The sequence below is a fragment of the Malania oleifera genome, chromosome 1, assembly GCF_029873635.1.
Source record: "Malania oleifera isolate guangnan ecotype guangnan chromosome 1, ASM2987363v1, whole genome shotgun sequence".
Classification (NCBI taxonomy): Eukaryota; Viridiplantae; Streptophyta; class Magnoliopsida; order Santalales; family Ximeniaceae; genus Malania; species Malania oleifera.
Genome location: NC_080417.1, coordinates 137,714,794 through 137,738,837, shown reverse-complemented (window position 1 = coordinate 137,738,837; position 24,044 = coordinate 137,714,794).

Sequence of the window (24,044 nt, the reverse complement as noted above, 5' to 3'; positions counted from 1 at the left end):
GAGCACCTTGTTGAAGCTCTTTGCGAGCAACCGTGTGTATTGGCTTCTCCGCCCGAAGGAGGATTATAGTGGATTTTAGGAATCCTTGAGTTGGTCTCAAGGTGTGAATAAAGGCGGGGTGCTAAACCACGTAAATATCTTTGTGTTAAGTTTCTCCTATCTCATATCTCTTTTATACTATTGTTGTGATTTCCTGCACCTTTACACTGTGATTTTATGCACTTGTTCTTGGTAAAATTTCTTTGTTTGTAGAAAGTCAGCACATCCGCAAAAAAAGTTTATTCACCCCCCTCTAGACGCTTAACTGGGCCAACATGCCTCTTTATACCAGACCACCAGAAGGTCTCACGCAAGTCCCGATACATCTTTGTGCCATCCGTATGTACCGTATATAACGAACAATGTGCTTCCTCTAGAATCGTCCTTCTAATCTCATCATCGTTCAGAACACACAGCCTGGTCCCAAATCTCAACACACCTATTTTAGAGATGTTAAACTTTATAGCCAGTCCCTGTTGTACCTTTTCCATAACCTCTGGCAACTTTGTGTCACTAGCCTATGCGGCCTTTATACGCTCAAACAAAGTCGGCTGGACCACCAAACTAGCAAAGAAAGCTTGATGATCCCCAAACACCAACTCAATACCCAAGCTCTCCAAATCCCATCTGATGTGATGCTGAGCTACAACTGCAGATATAACCGCAGGTTCTGACTTCCGACTCAACGCATCGGTTACCACATTAGCTTTCCCCGGGTGATAACTGATGACACAATCGTAGTCCTTGATCAACTTAAGCCACCATCTCTGCCTCATATTCAACTCCTTCAGCATGAAAAAGTATCTAAGACTTTTGTGGTCAGTAAAGATCTCGCATTGCACACCATATAAATAGTGTTGCTAGATCATCAGTGCATACACAACAGCAGCCAACTTCAGATCGTGCGTAAGGTAATTTTCTCATAATCTTTCAGTTGCCGAGAAGCATAAGCAATTACCCTACCCTGCTGCATAAGTACACATCCCAAACCCTTCAAATACGCGTCGCTATAGATCACAAAACTATCATCCCCTAAAGGAATGGTCAACACTAGAGCAGTAACCAGTCAATGCTTCAACTCAAGAAAGCACTGCTCACAATCACTAGTCTAGTCAAACTTCACCCCCTTCCTGGTCAATCGTGTCAGGGGTCCAGACAATTTAGAGAAACCATTTATGAACCAATGATAATAACCCACCAGTCCTAGAAAACTCTGAACCTCTTGCACACTCTTTGGCCTAGCCCAGACGACCACCGCTTCAATCTTGCTAGGATCAACTGAGATACCACCCTTAGACACCACATGACCTAAGAATGTGACCTGATTCAACTAGAACTCACACTTCTTCACCTTAGCATACAACTTCTTCTCTCGTAGAATGTGTAGCACCAACCTCAAATGGTTTTCATGCTTATCCGAACTCTTCGAATACACCAGAATGTCGTCAATAAAAACCACCACAAACTGGTCCAGGTACTCATGGAAAACCCTGTTCATCATTTCCATGAACACCGCTGGAGCATTGGTCAACCCAAACGGCATAACCAAGAACTCATAGTGGCCATATTTGGTTCGAAAAGCAGTCTTCGCAACATCCTTAAATCAAACCCTCACCTGATGATACCATGATCGTAGGTCGATTTTTGAAAAGACCTACGTCCCCTGCAGCTGGTCAAAGAGATCATCAATACAAGACAATGGGTAACGGTTCTTCATAGTGACCTTTTTGATCTCATGGTAATCAATGCACATACACATCAATCTTTCCTTCTTCTTCACAAACAATACTGGAGCTCCCCAGGGCAAAACACTCAGTCGGATGAAGCCCTTGTCTAGTAGATCCTACAACTGCTCCTTCAATTCCTGAAGTTCCACTAGAGCCATCCGATACAGAGCCTTAGAGATCGGTGCCTTACCAGGCAACAACTCTATCGTGAACTCCACCTCACGATCCAGAGGTGAACTGGGTAAATCATCTGGAAACACATCCAAGAACTCGCTGACTACCTGGATATCCTTGAGTCTCAACTCATCCCATGACGGTTCCTTCACACAAACTAGGTACCCCTAACACCCGTCCAAGAGTAACCTCTTTGCCTATTATGCCGATAGAACCTGTGGCGTTGAACGCACACACGATCCTACAAACTCATACTCATGTTTCCTAGGAGGTCTGAAAACTACTACCTTCCTATCACAGTCGATCACAGCATAACTGGAGAACAACCAATCCATCCCCAGAATGACATCAAACCCCGACATATCGTATACCATAACTGTAATGCCCCGAACCCTTAAACCCGGGTGTGGTACATTATACTTGATAATATCCTGATAAATCATAATCCATAACATACATATGCAGCGGAAAACATAAACATACTCTCCATATAACATATTCCATAATACCGTAATACCAGAGTTTTCTATTTTCTATCTATAAATCCATGAAATCCAACCATCACCTGCATTTCCATATATACAAACATCTCCAAAATATTTCAATATGTTCACAACCATTTCTCTCACAACATCCTTAAAACATAACGACATAAAACATAAAACATAAATATTTACATCTCCAAAATAGTATCAATATATACCCTGTTTCTTATATAGTCCTCAAAAATGCTAAAAATATTCTCGAGCTCCTAAGCCCAACCTCGAGGATATCCTGAAAAAGAAACATTCATATTCGGGTGAGACACATCTCAGTAAGGGAAGAAACATACATACTAAAATAGCGTGTGACCAACATGAGGTATAAAGATATCATTTTAATACATTTGCAAATCATTAACATAATTCTGAAATCATTTTCTGAACCTACACAATCACATGCAAAGGTTTAACCAACGAGATTACCCGCCCATACAAGTAGCACCCCTCTGCTCTGATACATAGGTAACCCTAAGGTCACAACTAAAGCATACTAGGGAAGTACCTTATTCAGTAAGCCCTCAAGTGTTAGATTAATCTCGTACTCACGCATTCAACAATAGTTTACCAGAAAAGGCCCTAAGGATAGGGAAATCTACCCACCCATACAAATAGGTTCCCTCTGCCCTAGTACGTTATACAGCTACTGCCACATCTGAAGCTACTAGTGCACTCGCCTTTCTCAGCAAGCCTTTAAGCGAAGAGTTCGCCTTGCCCCAATCGTAACATGTTCTATGTACATACATTCTTCTAATATCATAATACATCATTCCTTTCTGTCATTATACATTCATACACATTCATTCATGTTCATAACTTAACTTTGCATTTCGTTTCACTTTAAGTGACTCTTTCCCATTTGTATCATTCATGTTTCACATTTCATTTCTTACTTAATTTCTTAGAAAAATTTCTTTCCACTTCCATTCGTTTACTTTCACATATACATAACTATATAAACATTTCTAAGCTCAGAAAACATAAATTTCGTGACTGGCATTTTAAACCCACATATATACATATATACATAAATAACACATAATCCATTTTAATTCATGAAAAAATCTAATTTAATATATAAATTTCCCCCTTACCCGACTTCAAACTACGCTAGCAGGATCCCCGAACCGATACCCGTAGCGTTCACTTGGACCCTGAATCCAAAAATCCTAACTTAATTAAAATAAATTCCAATTAACTTAAATCTTAAGAAAAATACTTATTTACTATTTCCTAGGCTCGATATAACAACATTCCTTAAGACAATCCCAAAATAACTAACTTACCTTGATTTTGAGATGTTTCCCAAACCTCACAACCCAACGATCAGCTCCCACAGCCTTGAAGAGAATGATCCTACGAACCTCATGGTGGTTCCGGATTGTCAAATAGGGTCAAAATCGGCCCGAAATCGAAGAGAGAAGGCTGAAGCTTCATTTTAGAGAGAGAGAGAGGAGAGAGAGTTTGTGAGATTTCACACTGAAAATGAAGAACAACCTATTTATAGGTAGGGCTTTGTCGACGAGACACGTCGATTCGTCGACGAGGCACTATAGAGGCTTTGTCGACGAGATGATACCTTCATCGATGAAATTTAAAGTTCCAAATATACTCTCTCGGGATTCCTTCATTGACAAGAAGCAGACTTCGTCGACGAGCTTAGAAGGACACTCGTCGACGAATACTGGACATTCGTCGATGAGGCTTGTTATTTCCTTAAAAATTCTTCCTTTCTTCCCCTTATTTTCCTTTAATCCATTTTATTCATTATATTTTCTAATTATTTTAATTTCGGGTCATTACATTCTCCCCTCCTTAAGAAACTTTGTCCTCGAAATTTTACTATCTAATCATCCTTTTACATGACTTAAACTCATTTACTAAATACCATCATAAAAACTTAACATGCATATAATCACCCACATAAGTCATTTAATCATCATTCATTAAATTAAATTATCTCATACCACTAGATATGACCAAAACAGTGTCCCAAAACTACTCACTTTCGGCTAGCTCGTCTAGGTCCTGCCCTGAAGCTCCTAGACTCAAGTTCCTGTAGGTCCTGAAAATTTGATATATTTATTAGGGTGAAACACTTCTCAGTAAGGTGGAATAAATTATTATCAGTGTGTGGCTAGCATGAGTTTTAGTGAAATCAGACTCATTCTTTAACTTACTTTAGTTGACAAATATAACATTTGTATAATATAACTCACACCTACACAGTTGGAAATACACATTTTCTTCATAATATAAAACAACTCAATAAATAATATTATTTACATAAATCCACATATATGCGAAGAAGAAACCCCCTTTTGGACATACAACATCACCATGTATAAACCCCCATGATCAGGTTGTGCGGTCCGAAGACTGGACCTAGTCCCCCATGATTGGGTTGTGCGGTCCGAAGACTGGACCTAGTCCCCCATGATCAGGTTGTGTGGTCCGAAGACTGGACCTAGTCTTGGCTGGCCTACCACCAAATTAAGTCAAACCTCATGTCAACAAGTCTGAGGGTACACAACCCTTCCATGGTCAAATTGACTTTTCAATACCAACACTTCTATCCAGAATAGTGTGGTTGCACTATCTTAAATACTAGTTACGGTACCGTGCTCTCATCACATCTGGTCCTCAGGGGTCTTAAATCATATAATGCAATTAAAGTAATAAAACTGTAATAAAATTCTCTTTTCGTAATTCAGTATAAAACCTGCCATATACACATTTTCATATAAAACCTGTCATATCGGAACCTGGCATTCAGCCGCCATATCTAACCCAACATTCAGCCGTCATATCAAACTCGACACTCAATCGTCATATCAAACTTGGCATTTAGCCATCATATCAAACCCAACATTCAACCGTCATATCAAAACCAGACATTTAGCCATCATATCCCATTTCACAACTTCCACCACATTTCCAGTATTTCCATCAAATAGTCCAAATTCCATTTTCACGATATAATACCACAAAATACTCAGATTCAGTTATGCAGTAAAATATGAATAATCCCATGCCACACAATTTTTAAACTTATAATCCATAATATACCAAATTGCCTCAAAAAAATATTTTTTCAATGAAAACAAAGTCTGATCATCTCCACAATTTTATTTAACCAAAACTATATTTTTAGGAAACAAAAATGATCAACCAACACATTTTAGGTTTTTTTTTATCCAAATACGTATAATAATCAAAACTCTAACTTTCATATGCCTGAATCATTCAGAAAGTCATATACAATGTTTAGGAATCCATATACTCAATTTTAATCAGTTCAAATTCAACAAAAAGCTGACATAATTTATTCCCTTTACTTGTTCCTGAAAAACCACCTAAAACGATTGGAAACGAACCCTAGTTTTCACAATCCTATCGCAGGAAAACAATCCGGCAAGCCGAGCAAGAACTAGAAGAGTGATCAAAGGGACTTGCAGCCTCGGGAGGCCGTAGGAGAGAGAGAGAGAGAGAGAGAGAGAGTGAGAGAGAGCGAAAATGTTATGAAATGAATAAAACATAAGATTCCCCACTTATAAGCCCCTACCTCGCAGAAAACTGTCGACAGTTTTTCTACGCTTTACAAAACCGTCGGTGGTTTAGCTAATAACTGCTCTTGGTAGTTTTTTACTGTTGATGGTTTTTTGAGATTCCTCAAAACCATCAACGGTTTTGGTCTTGCCAAACTGATTTCTCTCATTTTCTTTTCTTTCTCTTTTCTTTTATTTATTTTTTTTTTCTGGGTTCGGGTTCCTACAACAACTGTATGTCGGGTTATGATATGACGACTTTATGCCGAGACATGACATGACAGGTTTTATATGATTATGTGAATATGACAGATTGATGTTGTTTAAGGATATGTTAGATTCTGCATTGATTTGGGAAATGTGAGATGACTATGGGAACTGTTGTGTGAAGATTCAATATAGAAACTCTATGTGAAGTCTATACTGATCCTGATGGGAAAATATGCTCAGTATAGAAACTCTGTGTGAAGTCTATACTGATGTTGATGAGAAGTTATGCTCAGCATAGAAACTCTGTGTGAAGTCTATGCTGATGCTGATGGGAGAATATGCTCAGTATAGAGTTTATATGTGTGTGTATAGAAGTGAAAATTGTTTTTATTATTTCTCATGCATTTATATATATATATATATATACGTGTAATTACATAAGTGAGAATGGTTACCTCCGCCATAAGTGAGGGTAACTAATAAACTTGGGATAGAGCCGCTATGTGGGTAACTACTGACTCTTTCTAGAGTTAGGTAAACATTTTAGTGATTCCCAGAGGAGGTTGTGATAAGTTCTATTAGCAAATTTCGAGAACAAAATTTTTATAAGGAGGGGAGAATGTAACAATAACGACCTGCTTCATTTACTATATAATTAATTACATTAACACCCGGCTACAACTAAATAGCCATAAAATCAACCCGAACCCGTGGGTAGCGGGGATACACATGTCACACATAGTGAAAACCTAAGCAGCAATAAAAATAAAATTACATTCTCCAAACCATAAAGTGCATAATACCAGAGTTAACTACAATCCACCATAATACCGTATGTATACACGTATACAATCCCTAAAAACATCAAAAGATACATCTAGGATCTGATATCAAAACCCACTGACCCTAGTTCAAAAGACTCACCCTCCAGCGGGGTGATAAATACTGCCTCAGCGGCGACCTTGGTCCGCCGGTCTATCTGCGTTCCCTAAAATGATTTAAGTTGGGGGTGAGAAATTTACTCAGGATGAATAGCTAGCTGATGTCATGTATCTCACAAGGTGTCATAGTCGTCACGGGTGCTCTCTCAGTGCTCACTGGAAACCCTAAGTGCAATGAATCACGTGAATGTGTTTATTTAGCCTCGTGAGATGCCGTGTAAATACATGAAATTATATAACCAAATTAACATGAGTGTACTACCAATCAATTCTTCATGGAGTCATAAGATCATATAAAGAAAAAACTACGCATGATTGACTCAAGTGTGTCATTCTTAAGTTATACGCAAGTATGTGAAGGGTATACACAGTGTTAAGCATAATTCAATATAATTCCTCAGTGCTCCTCCTTTCTTTCTCTATCTTTTTTTTTTATCTTTTTGATTTTTTTTTATTTTTTAAAAAACCCAGTACCTGTACGTGCACAGTGTCACATGCGAATGCTCATCCCTCCCAACTAAAGTGGAACATTGTCCTTAATGTGAAAGCATAGGGGAAATAGAAAATACTATGCATGGAAAAAGTAAGGCGTACCTGAGTGATGAAATAATGGAAAACAAAAATCGAACTACGAGAAAATGGACTTGAAAACTAACTAAAAATAAAATAAGATAAAATAAAAGTAAAATAAGGGAAAGAAAACATCACAATTTTCTGGCGGAGGCCCAGGGGGAATTTCATTTGGTGGCCGCAGGTCTATAAATTGCATTGGCGGTTCTCCAAATTTGAGCCGCCACAATCGATCAGTCGTCATACCTACATGAAAATCAACCTCAAATGAATTAATGCGTGTCAAAATACCAAACAATTTGTGTGCAGGTCGACCCTCGTGTGTGGATAAGAAAGGGTCTTTATTCAACATTGTTTCCAGGAAATGTGCTTCTTTACGACCTAACGGTTGAGAGAGAGTGGTCGGAATAATTACCTGCAGTTCTTCAGAAGCATTAACATTAAAGGTTTTACCTGGTTCTTTGAAAATTATATGCTCACTAGACTGGTCGCCCTCTTTATTGGGTGTACATATCTTCATACCACTGCAAGAGTCTGCCTCCACATTAGGCTCCTTAACATCTGATTCAGGTGAGAGTGACGGTTTCACGATTTCTGAGCTCGGAGTATGAGGTACCATAGGTTGGTACTCCGTATGAGTATCAGTCCCCTCATCAACTAACTGCTCCGCTTGTGGCCCCGTTTCCTCTGATTTTTCTTTGACCTCTTTTGGTTCAGCCATGACTTCTAGTGCTGGGACAACTGGTTGTCCGACGATGAGCATTTCAAATTGGGGATCATCTTTCTCGCTACTGAAGGTGATGGTGGCTTCTGCTATCTCAAAAGAAACATCATGTATTTGTTGTTGCAGTTGTTGGTACTCTTGAGAACTAGGCTGAGGTTCCGCGAGTGATTCCTCTTCTTCTAAGATGTCCAACTGCGTGCTTATCGCATTAATGGTATCCCGCAATTCATTATTATGATCGACTTGAGTTTGCATGAATTGTTGGAGCATGTTCGCCATCTGAGTTATGCTATCCTCGAAAAATTCTGATGGCATATAGCTCTGAGGGATCTGTTATGGCTGGTAATGAGGCGGAGGATCATCTGGATAATATGTTGACTCATACACTTCTCTACCACTAATTGTGCTAATAGGGTGTGCAGTCATAGGGGCCTGATCGTGTCGTGTATTGCACTGTGGGACATTGTCAGCTAAGTAATCAAAGAATGATAATACCTTATCTGGATCCTCACTGACGGGCTTTGCATTAGACATAGTCTGGACAAAACACTTGCAATCAGGGGTAAGAGCAGTATAAAAACAATTAGCTAACCTCCATGAGTCGAACCCGTGATGTGGACAAGTGCGTAGAAGATCCTTGAATCGTTCCCAGCAAGCCCGAAATGTCTCGTCATCTTGCTGCACAAAATTAATAATCTGTTCCTGCAAAAATTGAGTTTTCTGTGAGGGACAAAATGCATGCAGAAATTCACGCTCCATATCAGTCCAATAAGTGATAGAGTGAGGTCTCAAGGAATGAAACCAGATCAGTGCCCTATCCTACAAAGTAGCAAGAAATTAATTTAGTCTAGTAGATTCGTCAGTTCTAGCATGAGAGAAAAACATGTTACAGGTTAACTCAAACTCTGCTAGGTGCTGATATGAGCACTCAGATTCTGACCCGTAGAATTCAGGTAGCAATGACGTCCTCCCACGCTACATCATGAAATTAAGCTCATCATAAGGCAAAATAGTGGAAGAGGATGCGGTGGCATATTCAAGCTGCAAAAAATCCATTATCGTGCGCGGTGCAGGTGCAGCCATTTTTCAAAACTCAAAATTTTTTTCTATTTTTGTTTTCTATTTTTTTTTTATTTTTCATAAAACTAACAAAAATGACGAGAAAAACGCAAATTTGAGACTAAGACTGACATTTCCCGGCAACGGCGCCAAAAACTTGACTCACTCGAAAAATGAGCAGCCCGAAAGCTATCCCAAGTATAGGAGTTACGTCGTGTAATATTAAGCCCAAGGGCTAGATCGTCTCCTCAGGGAATGTGTTTTAATCTCAGATTTTACGTTCTTCCAATCGAAAATAAAAATGTACTGAACTCAGTTCAGATTCAGGGGATTTAAGATTGCTAAGATTTATTCTGACCAATTGAAATAACAGACAATTTAAAAACTTAAAACTAACAAGTACTAAATTAACGAACTAAGATGGAAACCCTAATCTACTCAAAGAAACATTGGGACATGCGCTAATTAAAGCTGAAAACTTCGAACACGTAATTAAACATGCAGGAATGGAAACTCAATCAACACATACGTGCGCAATAAAAATCGGATCTTTAACACGAATCAAGAATGCGAATTAAAATTAAGCTACCAATCGACGTAACCGATAACAAAACACAATAAAGACTCAAACTTCAAACAGATAAATCCTTACTAAAAAAAATTTTTCTTCCTTTTTTTTATATTTTCCCTTTTTTATTTATTATATATTTTAAGAGAATGATAAATAAAAACAATCAATTTAAATTCTTCAAAGCTAATGAGAATGTTAATTAAAAGCAAGATAAATAAATAATGATTAAACTTCAACTTCATAAGAAAGAAAAAAAAATATTAAAATCATATAACCCAATATTCAAATCCTAAACTACACAATGAACCTTAATAAAAAAATAAAACATTCAATTGCAAATTAAAAAGAAGAGGAAAGAAAAGAAAAGAAAAGAAAAAGGAAAAGAGAGAGAGAGAGAGAGAGAGAGAGAGAGAGAGAGAGAGAGAGAGAGAGAGAGAGAGAGAGCCATGGCAAGCTGCTGGAGACTGGCCGGAACAGGGGGTTGCTGGTGTTGCCGGCTGCTGGTTGACCGAGGCAGTGCTGTGTCTGGTGTGTGGAGTTGCTGGCCGAAGGTGCTGTGATGGCCGAGAACAGGAGAGCTGTGGAGCCTAGTGGCTGGCCGTAGACTGTGCTCGTGCTGCAGGGCTGGGTAGAACAGTTGCTGTGGAGAAGATGCTAGTTGAAGTAGCTGGTGGTGGCTGCTCTGCTGGAGGAATTGCAGGGGAGCTGTGCTGGTGTTGGCGTGGCAGCAGGCTGCTACAAGGAGCTATAATAGGCTCTCGAGTCTGCGCTGGTGTTCCACGAAGCTGAAGCAGCAGGGAAGGAACAGGGAGAGGGAGAGACTGCAAGAAATTAAGGAAAACAGGGGAGAAAGAGAATCCGGGAATGAGAAAAACAGAGGGAAAGAAAATAGAGAGAAAAGAGATAAGAACAGGAAGGGAGAGAACAAGAAGGAACATAACAAAGTAAGGGAGAAAGAGTAGGGAAGAGGGAGAGTTTGAGGGAGAGAGAAGGGTGCCGGAGGCACACCCTGCGTAGGGGAGAAAAAGGGATCAAATAGGGATGGGGGAAAGAAGCTGCCCTAGGACCCGGATAGAGATAACCCGACCCAATTGGGTATGACCCGAATTATTATATTTTTTCATTTTTTCATTCTCTGTTCATCGCAAATTTTACTCTTCTAGAGCCCGTATCTCACAAAACTCAAAACACGAAAGTTGTAGATGATCCTTTCCTCTTTCTCCATAAATTTGAATCGTCTCGATTGAAGCTTGGACGGAAAAGTTATGCATGAAATAGGAACAGGTTTTGGTTTTGGTTCCCGAGAATTTTCCTGCGACAAAAAATTACCAAAACTTCATAAATAGTGCAATAAAGTTCAAGAATGATGATTTTGGCACTTTATTAAAATATTGGACAATTTTGAACATTTAATTAAAAATATAAACCGCAAAGACCGGGTTAAACGTCCAATTTCGCAATTTCGGCGCGTAATCAGCAATTAGCACAAGTCTGAACTGAACTTTCATATATAGCTACGATACTGTGCTCCTGTAACTGATCTGAACTATCATCCGTGTAACGCCCCGAACCCTTAAACCCGGGTTCGGTGCGTTATACCTAATAATCCATAATTAACATATCATATGCAGCGGAAAACATAATCATAAACTCCATATAACATAAAATCAGAGTTTACTAATTCCCTGATAATCCATAATCCATAATATACGCAGCGGAAAACATAACCATAGTCTCCACATAACATAATACCAGAGTTTACTTATTCTAACTACCAACCATAATAAATTAATCATTCACCAGTATTCAAATATATACATGTCTCCAAAACATTATCCACTAATACCAGTAAGTTTCACAACTATCCTTTCATAACTGACTTAAAACATAAATTATAAAACATTTAATATACATATCAAAATTAACATAAAAATATACCCTTTTTTCTTATATCTTCCAAAAAATGTTATAAAATCTCGAGCTCTCAAAGTTCGATCTTGAGAAATCCTGAAAAAGATGAATTCATATTCGGGTGAGAGACATCTTAGTAAGGGAAGAAACAATATATTAAAACAGTGTGTGGCCAACATGAGTTAAATAGATATCATTTTATTTCATTTGCAAATCATCATAAAACATTGAAATCGTTTTCTGAACCTAAACAATCACATGCAAATATTTAACCCACGAGATTACCTGAGGATAGGGGTGATTACCCGCCCATACAAGTTGCACCCCTTTGCTCTAATACATTTAGCAACCCAAAGGTCACGATTTAAGCATACCAGGGCACTCACCTTACTCAGTAAGCCCTCAAGTGTTAAATTGATCTCATACTCACGCGTTCAACAATAGTTTACCGGCAAAGGCCTTAAGGATTGGGAATTCTACCCGCCCATACAAGTAGGTTCCCTCTGCCCTGTGCGTTATGTAGCTACTGCCACATCTGAAGCTACTAGTGCACTCGCCTTACTCAGCAAGCCCTCAGAAGAAAGGTACACCTCGCCCAATCGTAACATGTTCTACGTACATACATACTTCTAACATCATAATACATCATTATGTTCTATCATTATACATTCATGCACATTCATTCTTGTTCATAACTTAACTTTGCATTTCGTTTCACTTTAAGTGACTCTTTCCCATTTACATCATTTACCTTTGTTATTTCATTTCATTGCCATTTCATCGTCATTTCATTGCATAACATTTCATTTCATTACTTCGTACTACAGTTGGTCTTTAGCCATCATCAGTTAGTCTACGTAGAAACGTGCTAGATCTGCTAACACAACTCCTTTCAGCTGTCTTACATTTACATGGTTGTATTTAACACACACAGGCAACATTGTCCATATCATATTTTATTCTCATTGTTTTACTTATTTAGCCTGCATCTCATACATTTAACATATATTTGCATAGATTCTCATGTCACACAATTTAGCAATAAAATTCATACACTGCCTGTAAAATAAGCCAACCAACATTTAATGTTTATATACTAAAAATACCTTTCATTTCTTACTTAATTATCCTGAAAATATTTTTCCACTTTCATCAGTTCATTTTCACACATACATATCTAATAAACAACCCTAAACTTGAAAAAAATATAATTTAAACAGTTGGCATTTTACCCATACTGAAACATATACATGTACATATAACACAATTTATTTTTCCATTAAATTCATAAAAATTTTGATTTAATATATATTTTTTCCCTTACCTGGTTTCTTGAACTACGCCAACAAGGACTCCGAAAAATATGTGCAGCGCTCACCTGGACCTTGAAATTAAATCCTAGTTCCAATAAATTATTCTTGAATAAAATATTATTTAAATATTACCTAGAGTCATAATTCCTAAATAAATAAATATACCCTTAAATTTAGCCAACTTGCTAAATTTTCCAAATTCCACTCTCGCTTTGGAGTAGGGCCTAAAAAACCCCAATTGAAAAATTACCTACGCCAAAATGACGACAACGATAATTAGGACCCCGTGGTGGTGCCTGATCGTCGATTCAACAGGAGATTTAACCAAAAATTAAGAAATTGGGGAAAAATTATCTTTCCTTAGGAGCAATGCCTAAGTCGTTCCTATGAAAAATCTGCTCCAGTAAAAATGTCGATGACGGAGTTAGGAACCGAACGGCACCTTTCGTTTCTCGATCGGTCAAATATTCATCGAAAAATGAGGGAATAGAGAGAAGCGGAGACGAAGGAGTGGATGGCGCAAGAAATCAGTTCAGGGGGGGGGGGCGTGTCTCAGATGCCTTCTGCAGACTTCTTCTTCTTCTTCTTTCTTCTTCTTCTTCTTCCTTCTTTTTACTTTACATATATTTATATATATTTATTACTTTAACTTATCATAATAATATTATATCATATATATATATATATATATATTATACTTTAACTTTTATATATACATATATTAAACTTACATATATATATTTATTCCTTTTTTCTTTACTATTTTATTTATTTATTTATTTAATTTCATAATATTTAATTAATTCATTAATTAATTAATAATTACTTTTTTTCATATTATTTATTTTTATTTGTTTATTTAATACATTAATTTAATAGTGTTTAATCAATTAATTAATTAATTATTTTAATTAATTATCTTTTTTATTTTGATTTTTTTTCTCGGGTTATTACAATCCGGGTTCTGATAACATATAATACATGATAATATTCTGTTTAACATAAATATATAGATAGCATGTTCTAATATATGTAATAACATAAATAAATGCGGCCTTGCACCAATTACATTCATATCTGCGGCTTTGCGCCGAAACATTCATAATTACAGCCTTGCCCCGAAAACATACATAAGTCACGGCCTTGCGTCGGCTATCAATCACGACCTTGCGCCAAACATATCATACATATTGATATGAATAAATGTATTATTTATCATGTATTTTGAAATCATAATGTACTGTATTATACTGAAATAACTGCAAATATGCTTTTCCTGTAAACTTGATTAACATAACACAATTTGAGTAAAATAATATTCATGTCACACAATGCTAAATAAACCATAACTCCCATTCTAAAATCATATTTCCTGTATAACAGCAGTATTTTCCCAAATATGTATTTTCTACCAATATGCTCATATATATAATACATGTTTTCTGAAAATTAATTTGCTAATAAGTAATAATAATTTTCATAAAAATTAATTATTTTAGTTTATTCCCTTACCTGACTTCTGAAAAGCCTACTATAAAATTCTAGTCTTACACCTGTAGGATTTCCCGTTCAACACCCTGAAATCAACATCTCCCAGAACAAAACTTCAGCATTTTCTTGACTACTACAATTTCTACAACTACGAGAAAGTCAAATACTAAATAAAAAGTCTTATCCTAAACTTGGGATGAAATCCAAGGCAGTCCCACCAACAATCCACTCCAGTATATTTGAAGAGAACTTTCCCAAGAGTGTTGTGGTGGCCTCAGTTCGTTGAACCGACAAGAATCTAGCCCGAAAACTTAGAGAGAAGGAGGATGGGTCGAACAGGAGAGAGAGAGAGAGAGAGAGAGAAGTTTGTGTGTGAGATTTCGGCTGAAAATGAAGTTTAGGCTATTTATACACAAGCCTTCGTCGACGAGCCACGTCACTTTTTCCACAAGGTCAAGAAGGAAATTCGTCAACGAATGCTTACTCCTCGTCGACGAAATTCAGGATTGAGATATATGCTCTCGATATCTTCTTGTCGATGAGACATGTCCCTGTCGACGAACCCCCTGTGTTCATCGACGAGACCATGTTTAATTCCTTCTTTAATTCCTCTTTCCTCTCCTCCTTTTGTTATTAAATTATGATAATTATTCAAGTCTCTACAGTAACGACCCCAAAAATAATAGGCATGAAAGTGTAAAAAGAAAAAAAAAATTAATTAAATATTATTAAATTTAATTGATTAAATAAATAATATTAAAGGTGTATATATATATAAGGATAAAAGTAAAAGGAAAAATATAATATAATATAGTTATATACATAAAGATATATATATATATATATATATATATATATATATATATATATATATATATATGAAAGCTTAAGATGAAAGCTTTCTTGAAGATGTTAATTCAAAAACAAAGAAGTTGAGAACCCCCCTATTCTTGCCCAACGCTCTCTCTCTCTCTCCTCGCCGTCACTCACTCTCTCTCTCTCTCTCTCTCTCTATGATTTCTCAGCGAATAGTGCGCCGATTGAAGAATGAGAAATATCCCTGGGTTTCAAATTCGACCAGCAACGTTTTTATCGAAATGGATTCGTCATTTGAGCGTCGTAGGCACCACTCTTGGGATAAGGTAAGAGGAATACATTATGTCAACTTTTTAAAGATTTTGAACCGATCAAATTTGAGTATATTATACATATACGCTGTATTTGAATTTCTGTATAATTTGGGCATATGGAATGGTCGTTTTTGAGTGTTATACGTATTTAGGAATAACCAGAATGGTGGTTCGTGTGCCTCCATTTTAGGAAAATTTGCATATTTAAATTAAATAGAATTTCAGTGTATTTGAATTTTTGTATGATTTGGTCGTTTGGAATGGTCGTCTTTTGAGTGTTATACATATTTGGGAATAACCAGGAGGGTGGTTCATGTGCCTCCATTTTAGGAAAAATTGCATGTTTAAAATTAAATAGAATTTTTGAAAAACAATCGGATTAGATTTTAGAAATACGCGCACTTTTTCCCGGTGGATTACTTAAACGAAAATTTTAATGTATAACTGTGTCGCATGAGATTAATTAACAAATAATTTTATATGAAGTTGTTGAAATTGTTATGGTATGATATTGTGAGTATGTGGCGTAGTACTAGTTTATGGATATATGTATATAGTGGGATTACTGTGAAATTATAAAATGATAGGTTTGATATGGATATGGAGATATGACAGTTTAATTCCATTAATCATGAAATGTTAAGTTAGATTTTGCATTTGATTGAAAAATATGAAGTGGCGATGCTCAGTATAGAAACTCTATGTGGAGTTTATACTGATGTCGAAGGCCTATGTAGCGTATAACTTGAAGTGGTGATGCTCAGTATAGAAACTCTCTGTTAAGTCTATGTTGATGCAGAAGGCCTATGCGACGTATAAATTGAAGTGTTGATGCTCAGCATAGAAACTTTGTGTGAAGTCTATATTGATGCCGAAGGCTTGTATGGCATATAAATCGAAGGAGGTGGTTTGTGTGGCATATAGAAGTTCTATAGAAGTGTAAATTTAATTATCTGTGATGTGTTGTAAAACCTACGTTAGTAGATGTAATTGAACTGCATTATATTGTTTGTGCTATGTCATAAACCTTACGTTAGTAGATTTATTATAAACTGCTTTACCTTTTGCGTGATATGTCGTAAAACATACGTTAGTAGACTTATCTAACTGCATCATATTGATTATACTGATGTTGAGTATATTTAGGGGTAATATAAGAAACATATATAAATAATTGTCACAATAGAACTCATATGCCACACACTGATAATAATGTATTTCGTCTTACTAAGAGGTGTCTCACCCTATCCAGAATATTAACTTTTCAGGTCCTTCAGGAAGTCGAGCCTAGAAGCTCCAGGGCGGGACTTAAACGATCACACTAAGGGTCAGTGTGGGCAGGATACTGTATGGTTTATGCTAGATGTTTTTGGATATTTGGGGTGACCATATGTATTATTTTGGGACTTGTAGATGTCCTGGTTGGGTTAGTACTCTAGTAGGTATGATATTAGGAAAAATATTTACTTTCGTTGTTTGTTTAATTATGTTATGGACAGTGATACCTTGGACCCACTGGGTTCTTTAAGATATGACAATAGTGGTATCAGAGCATTTGTTTGATGGCGTCGTTAATCATGTTATTTGGTTGTTTTAAATTTTTGGGTCGTTACTCTTGAAGCCCCGATGAGAAGGACAATAGCCAAGAAAGATACATAACCTAGACCTGTAATCCATTTTATGTTTGTTGAAAGGTCGAATAAAAGGCCAACAAGCACATCCAAAAGTGCGGATAAGTGTATAATCCAGAGCATGATTAAATAATTTCTGAAAAGGACTTTGCATACAAGTAGATGTTCTAGGAAGACGATTGACTAAATAGCAAGCGGTAGAAAAAGCATTAGCCCAATATAAGTCAGGTATAGTCGAGTGAGAAAGGAGAGATAAGTCAGTCTCAACCACTTGGTGGTGGTGGCGTTCAACAGTACCATTTTGAGAACAAGTATGAGGACATGTGAGTCTGTGATGAAAACCAGTTTCCATAAAATATTATTCACCTCCACCATCGGTTTGGACAACTTTGATTTTGCTATTTAGTTAGCATTCAATATGACTTTGAAAGACACAAAAAATAGTAGGAACTTTAGATTTTCTTGCAATAGGAAAGACCCATAAGAATTTACTAAAATGATCAACAATTGAAAGATAATATCTGCAGCCATCAACTGACAAAGTCGGGGTAAGACCACAGGCATCAACAACCAATAACTCTGAAGGACTCCTAAACACAAAAGATGACGCAACAAAGGGAAGCCAATGGTTTTTGCCTTGTTGACATGCTGAATAGACTACTGGCAGCTTATTAAATGAAACTGGGAAATGCAACTAAGACACGAGGCACTTCGCAGTGGGATAGGATGCATCCCTGAGCCGAGAATGCCAAACTTCAAGCGGAACACGAACAGATGACAAAATCAAAGCTATGCTTCACAGTCCAAGGTTTGATACCAAATGTGTAACGTTTTGCCAAAACAAATGAAAATATAGAACCACTGGCAATTTTGATGTAAGTTTCTTCCCCTTAATTATGTATTCCAAAGTAATTCTAAGCAACTTCATGACTATGCATAAGTCCTAATTCATGTATAATTTGGATAAACCTATCCTCTGCAAGTGGTTTCATGAATACGTCTGCCTATTGTTCATTTGTGCATATAAAGTCAAGTGTCACATCTCCTTTTTGCACATTATCATGAAGAAAGTGATGTCTAATTTCTATGTGTTTAGTTCGTGAATGTGATATAGGATTCTTTGAGATGTTTATTACACTTGTATTGTCACATCTTATAGGAATTGTGTCAAAGTTTATTCTAAAATCCATAATTTGTTGCTTCATGTATAACGTTTGAGCACAACAACTTCCAGCCGCTATGTATTCAGCTTTAGTTGTGGATAATACAACCGAATTTTGCTTCTTTGAGAAACAAGATACTAAAGAATTTCCTAAGAAATGGCATGTGCCGCTTGTGCTTTTTCTATCCACTTTACTTCTAGCAAAACCAATATCCAAATAACTTACAATCTCAAAGGAGGTATACTTGGGATACCATAATCCAAGTTCAATGGTTCCTATCAGGTATCTAAGTATTCTTTTAACAGCTAGTAGATGAGACTCTTTAGGTGCAGCCTGAAATCTTGCTCATAAGTATACGCTAAACATTATATCAGGCTTGCTAGCAATCAGATACAGTAAGCTAACAATCATTCCACGATATAACTTTACATCTACTGGTATACCTTGTTTGTCTTGGTCTAATTCAACGAGGAGCTCATAGGTGTCCCTAGTATTTTTCCATCTTCAATGTTAAACCTTTTGAACAGATCTCTAATGTACTTTGATTGATTTATGAAAATTCCATCTCTTGCTTGTTTTATTTGAAGTCCTATAAAGAAATTTAGTTCACCCATCATGCTCATCTCAAATTCACTCTACATAATACTTGCAAACTCATTGCACAAGTCTTCACTTATTTCTCCAAAAATGATATCATCTACATATACTTGGACTAGGAGCATATTCTCATTTTTAGTTTTTATGAAGAGTGTCGTGTTAATCTTACCTCTAGTAAATCCATTTTCTAGTAGAAAACTGCTTAGTCTTTCATACCAAACTTTAAGAGCTTGCTTCAAACCGTATAAAGCTTTTGTTAGTCTATAAACATGATTTGGATACTTATGGTTTAAAAAACCCGGGGGTTGTTCTACATAAACTTCTTCACTTATGTAGCCATTTAAAAATGCGCTTTTGACATCCATTTGATATAACTTGGAATTCTTAAAAGCAGCATAGGCTAAGAGCATTCGAATGACTTCCATTCTAACTACAGGTGCAAAGGTTTCCTCAAAGTCAATTCCTTCTTCTTTATTACATCCTTGAGCTACTGGTATTGCCTTATTTCTAACCATTATCCCATGTTCATCTTTCTTGTTCTTAAATATCCATTTCGTTATAATAATTGACTTATCCTCAAGTTTAGGAACTACTGTCCAGACTTTATTTCTCTCAAACTGATTTAACTCTTCTTGCATGGATAGTACCCAAGATTCATTCTCTATTGCATCACTCACATTCTTAGGTTCTTCTTGAGATAGGAATGCAAAATGACTAACCTTATTTCTAAGTGAGGATCGAGTGGTTACTCCATGTGATGGTTCGCTTATGATTTGATCTATGGGGTGATTCTTTATGTACTTCCATTCTTTAGGTGGTTCATTCACCTCATTTTCAACTTGATTATCTTTAGAAGATGTTCCTTTAATTTTATTTCTCTTATCTGAATTATCTTCAATGGATAATTTTTCAATTCCATTATTTATCTTAATTTCATCCTCATCAGTCTTTTTGGAGAAAGGATTTGACTCATCGAATACTACATAGATAGATTCTGCAACAGTTAAAGTTCGTTTATTATATATCTAGTAGGCTTTACTATCTAAGGCATATCCTAGAAAAATACCTTCATCAGATTTCACATCAAACTTTCCTAAATGTTCATTGTCTCTAAGTACAAAACATTTGCAGCCAAAGACATAAAAATATGATATGTTTGGTCTATAGTCATTCCATAATTCATATGGAGTTTTATTTAAGGATGGTCTATTTAAAACTCTATTTAGAACATAGCAGACGGTATTCACCACCTCAGCCCAAAAGTACTTAAGTAGTTTATGTTCGTTAAGCATAGTTCTGGTCATTTATTGTATAGACCTATTCTTTCTTTCAACTACACCATTCTATTGTGGTGTTCTAGAAGTTGAAAAAATTATGAGCTATTCCTAATGAATTGCAGTAGTCTTCTATGCCTAGATTTTTAAATTCTCTACCCCTATCACTTCGAATTTTAGTGATAGTATATCCCTTTTTCATTTTGGATTTTCTTACACAGGTTTATGAATTGTTCATACGCTTCATCTTTGTGACCTAAGAATAATACCCATGTATATCTTGAATAATCATCAACTATAATGAATGCGTATGATTTTCCTCCTAAACTTTGAATTGGGTTTGGACCAAATAGATCTAAATGTAGCAACTAGAGTGGCCTAGAAGTGGAAATTACTTTCTTCTTCTTAAAACTAAATCTTGCTTGTTTTCCTAGTTGACAAGCATCACAACTTTTATCTTTGACAAATTTTGTCTTTGGTAATCCCTTAACTGAGTCTCCCTTAACTAGTTTAGATATTAAGTCCATGTTTACGTGTCCTAGTCTCCTATGCCAAATCTAACTAATTTCATTCATAGCAGAGAAGCATGTCATACTTTGTGATTAAGTTATCAAAACTAATGGTGTATACGTTTTCATGACGCTCGGCAGTGAATATTATCTTATTATCAGTTTTATGTTCAACAATGCACTTGTCATGTTCAAAAGACACTTTGTAACCTTTATCACATAGTTGGATTGTACTCAATAAGTTGTACTTTAAACCATCAACCAGTAAAACATCATTTATAATTAGTGATTGATCATTTCCAACTTTACCTACACCTATGATCTTTCCTTTAGCATTATCCCCAAAAGTGACAAATCCTTCGTCCTTGGGTGTGATGGATGTGAACTTAGCTTTATCCCTGATCATGTGATGTGAACATCCGCTGTTCATATACCATCTGTCTTTTGAGGAGGATGATCTTAAGCATATCTGCAGGACATAATCAGATAACTACTTTTGGTACTCAAACTTTCTTGGGTCCATGGGGGTTAGCACTTGATTCTCCTTTGACTTTCCTGACTTTCTTAATTTTGACATCCTTGTTTTTAAAAGGACAGTCAAACTTAATGTGACTTAACCTCTTACATTTAAAACATGTAACATTTTTATAAGAGTCTTGAGTTGGAACATAAGTTGTTGACTCTCTTACGAAATATCTCATGTAAAGATGTCTCTATTTTGTGTTATCCATTCCATTATAACCAAGACCTTCCTTTTCTAGGGAGTATCTTCGAATTCCAAGGAGTTTTTCAAAATTAGTTTGTCCTTCTGTAAACTTACCAATAATCTTAGATTTATCTTTCAAAATCTTTTCTAACTCTTTAATTTTCAATTCCTTGTCTTTTATGAGGGATGCATGAGATTCATTTTGACTTTCTACTAACCTTGAAAGTTCTTTAATTTTACTTTTCAAATAAAAAATTTTCTTAGTTTTCTTCTCGAGCATTTTAATAGTGTACAAATATTTTTGTTTCAATTCATTATATGAAAGCATGTCATTCTCATTTTCAGAATCACAAGAATAATAAGAAGATGATGAGAATGATGATTGTACCTCAAGGTCATCATGTGCCATTAGGCATAGATTTGCAATCTCGTCATCACTGGATTCAAATTCTGAACTACTTGTGTTGTGCATATCCCAACCGACTTTTAATGTCTTCTTCTTTTTCTTGGAGGCTTTCGTTGGTTTGGGACACTCAGGCTTGATGTGTCCAACCTATCTATAGTTGTAGCAAGTTGGTGGATCTTCTTTCTTTTTCTTCATGCCTGACTCTCTTCTTTCTGATTTTGAGTTTCGAAATTTTCTGTTGAACTTCTTATTCTTCTTCAAGAACTTCCCGAACTTCTTTGTTAGCAAGGTCATGTCGTCTTCTGTATCAGAATCACTTCCTTCACTAGAGTTGTTTGACGATGCCTTAAGAGCGGTAATTTTCTTTGCCTCATTCTGCTCACTTTTCCTCATATTTATGGCTAGCTCATAGGTGATGAACGATCCAATCAGTTCATCCACAGACATCTCCTTCAGATTTCTTCCTTCTACTATTACAGTAGCTTTAACTTCCCACACTAGAGGCAGTCCCCTAAGGATTTTCCTGATCAACTCATATGTAGGGCAAGATTTTCCAAGGGCATTTAAAGAGTTTGTGATGTGTGCGAATCTAGTGTACATGGATTGAATAGATTCATCAGTAGTCATTTTAAATGCCTCGTATTCACTAGTGAGCATGTCTATCCTACTATCTTTTACTTCCTTAGTACCTTCATATGTGACCTCTAATTTTTCCCAAATTTCTTTAGCAGAGTTACAGACCATCACCTTATTAAATTCATTTACATCTAGTGCACAGAAAAACAAGTTCATCGCAGTAGCATTTATTTGTACAGATTTCCAGTTTTCCTTTGTATACTCATATTCACGTTTAAGAACATTTACCTTATCAATTACTTTCATGGGAACATGATTTCCCTTAGTAACTATTTTCTATACCTTCCAATCTACATTTAACAGGTATATATTCATCCTACGTTTCCAATAGGTGTAATTTACACCACAAAAAATTGGAGGTTTAGTGGACGAGTGTCGCTCACTGAATAGAGTTACACTGATGTATGCCATGTGATCATTTTACAAAAATAACGATTGAGTCTATGTAAATCTAGCTCTGATACCAAATGTGAATTACGGTGTTATCCCAAGAGGGGGGGTGAATTAAGTATTTTAAATAAGTCCTTTAGGTTCTAATTTTGAAAACAATCAATTACAAAGTTCTAAGCTACTAATTACTACCTCAATCAATTTTTTTAAATTAATCAACCCAATGAGTAATTTTATGTGTGTCTTTATCAAACATACAATATTACCCAATTATTCAATCATTCACCAATTGATCAACACATACACAATATGATTACATGGAATTTAAATAGAGGTAAGGGTAAGAGAGATGCAAACTCGATTTTACAAGGTTCGGCCTACCCCAACCTACGTCCTCACCTTGAGTAACCCACTCAAGGATTCCACTAAATAATCCGCTCCTTTAACTGGGATGGAATTTCCCTTACAACCTGCTACTTACAAGAGGCGTAGCTTCCTCCTCAGTCCCCCTTCACAACACGAACTGTGTATACAAAATGGAATTACAATTTCTGTAAAAACTCAAATGCTTCTACACAAAACTAGTGAGTACAAGATAAATCCTAACACATAATCATATGATATAAGTACTTGAAGCTCAATGTGTATGTACCAATATGATCTTTATATTAAGAACGATATGCTTCACAAATCTACCCTTTAATCAATATCTTCCAAAAATAATTTGTATAAATAAATGCTTTGGAGAACTTTGGCTTTGATTTTCGAATACTTTATGTAAGAAT